The sequence below is a fragment of the Perca flavescens genome, chromosome 23 (assembly GCF_004354835.1).
Source record: "Perca flavescens isolate YP-PL-M2 chromosome 23, PFLA_1.0, whole genome shotgun sequence".
In the NCBI taxonomy this organism is placed as follows: Eukaryota; Metazoa; Chordata; class Actinopteri; order Perciformes; family Percidae; genus Perca; species Perca flavescens.
This window is the reverse complement of record NC_041353.1, coordinates 788,935-791,869: the sequence shown is the minus strand read 5'-3', so window position 1 is coordinate 791,869 and position 2,935 is coordinate 788,935.

Below are 2,935 nucleotides of genomic sequence, written 5' to 3'. Positions count from 1 at the left end.
GTGACCTGTGCTGTTAGAAGAATGTATTGTAACTCTAACATTGATTGAACATTGGCACCATCTACTGGATCATTTGCACTAATTGACTTAATGTCTAAAGGCTTCATAGATCCGTTTACATGTAACTTTATGTACATATATGTATGCACATGCATGTATACACTTTATTATATACACGTATCTGTACATCAAATGTTCATGTTTAACGTTACCTTGTTCGTTTTTGTTTTTAGCCGTAACGTTATGTCTGTTTCTGTTGAAAGCAACACCAAGCTGACTCCAATTCCCTTGTGTTTACATTTACTTAGCCAATAAAGCAGTTTCTGATAAAAATCCGAAATAGAAGTTCTTTATTTAAGTATCCTTGCAGACAACCCCAAGTAAAAAATAATCTGATGTCAGTCAAAGGCATCACAATCTGTGTGTGGACTGGTGCTTCTGTAATGGGTAAATGTCACTCAAGCACCTTCATATTTGTTTTAACTTTAGTGAAATACGCTTAATAGCAAGTAACAAGTGGACGCAATTGTCACTAAGCTGTTATTTTTATGATTTTTGACCTTATATTTTGTGACTACACCTTCGTTAAGGTCCTAAGGCGTAAGACAGTTGATGATTGTTGTTTGCTATTTTATTTACGATTGTTGTTCGGACGGCTAAGCTAAAGTAGGTAATGCTGGCAGCATTTGTTGCCATGGAGACATTCCGATCAGAGTGTTCATCATTTCAATACTTTTTTATAAGCATGATATATTATTAGCCACATGTTAATTAGTAACATACAAGCACCAGAAAGTAAGCAAAAGAACATGAAAATGAGAATATATGTACTGTACTCTAGTTATCAATAAAATTAGGGGGAAAATCACACTGACATATTGTAGACGACTTAGTTCATATGTCTTTAGATATGAAGACGTGTGTTTACATGTTTGTAAGGAGACGTACTTAGTTTAGATGTCTTAAAGAAACAGGCCTGCATGATGTGGAAACCTGCCTTCAAAGGGGGGTGTTTTTAAAATCCACATTCAAACACATAACAGTCCACAAGGGCTAACCCATCATCCCAAGGGTGGCAAAGCACAATCCTCATTTTTCTGTGGCTGTGACTTGCATTTTAGCACATGCTGTGTAGCGTTCTGTCAGCAGAAGACGGCAAAACACCATCGTCCTGTCCATTAAGGCGACAAAAAGGCAAAATCACTCACCCTATGTACGGAGAATACTTGTTATTACCTTCTGGCTTACATTTTAGCATCCCCTTGGCTCTTAAACAGAGACACAAAAACTCTTTTATTCCTCGTTCCATTCAGGCACTCAACTCGGCTAAGAGGAGGTGATAGCCATTGCTTATATTCATTACCCCTGTATTTATTGATCTTTATTTTTATTATGTACTGTTTGAGTTTTTGTAGTTCTTTTTACTTGCATTATGTTTCTTAAATCTGAAGTATTTTTTCAAACTGAAATAAAGCAGGTTTGGTGAATAATTGCTTCTAAATTGCCAAAATAATGCTCAATTCCAGTTGGTGACATGATGCCTGTTTGTTGCCAAGCAGTAAAAAAACCACAACCATAGGCCAAAACTAAAGAAGAAGAGGAGGACGTATAACGACTGATAGTGTCATGGAAACACGCATGGTGCAGGCTCTGCCACCATGGTAACAGATGATGATCACCCCGACAACGGTGGTGATGAAGTTACACACCTTCGGCCATGAAGTTCATAATCAAAGTTTTTTTTACTTTTACTTCTAATACTTAAGTACATTTAATGTCAGAACATTACTTTTGATACATAAGTACAGTAAATATCAGATACTTTAAGACTTTTACTCAAGTAATATTCTAAAATGAGACTTTAACTTCTACCAGAGACATTTTCTGGTAACATACTTGTACTTTTACTCAGGTATTGCTTTCAAGTACTTTCTACAAGACAATATAGGTTACTTTTTTGGATTCAAAAACTTAAAATTGCAGGTTTAGTTTAGTTTGTGCTGATGTTGTAATCTTACAATATAACATTTCAATTGAAATAAAATAGATTAAAATGACTGTATACCTCTTATGATAATGCCACAACAATGTCTAACAGTTAAATAAAAACTAGAACGGATTCTTAAGAATAGAAAAAACCTCCCATTCTTTACATGACCTTAGTTTACTAGAGGGAATAATTTATATATTGTCCTCTGCTGCCACCCTCAGGAATGTTAGAGCAACAGCAGGCAAACTGCTTTAGCTCAGTCAACAAGAAATTATATAACTGTGCTCCACTTATTTTATTATACAGCCATATTTATAAATAATAAATAAATAGTAAAATAACACCGAAGTGCATACTGGGGATTTTCTTTCGGCTTCACAAACAAACAGCAAAGGAGATCAGTGCCTCAGGAATGTTAGATAAACAGCAGGCAAACTGGTATAGCTCAGTCAACAAGAACAAATGAATGCTTTATAAATGCAATCTGGTTCACATATTTGAACATATAATGATATGTAGCAATAATAATAAATAAAAACTAAAATAACACCCAATGTGAACACTATTTTCTTTAGGCTACTCAAACAAACAGCAAAGGAGATCTGTGCTTGATTAGTGTGGCCTTACTTACTTAAACCTGCATTGTATAATTTTTTAAGTTGATTCTTAGCAAAAGCCCCTTTGTTCTTTCACCAATATTTGCTCATTCATGTGTAATTACTTCCACCAACTAATCAAAGTATTCTCGTAAGAGTAGAATCTAACATTCAGAATCATTCAGAATACATACGACCACCATGTAGTGCCTCCATCTTTATAATACATTAGCCAAAGAGGGACATACCTCCATCTTTATAATACATTAGCCAAAGAGGGACATACCTCCATCTTTATAATACATTAGTCAAAGAGGAACATACCTCCATCTTTATAATACATTAGCCA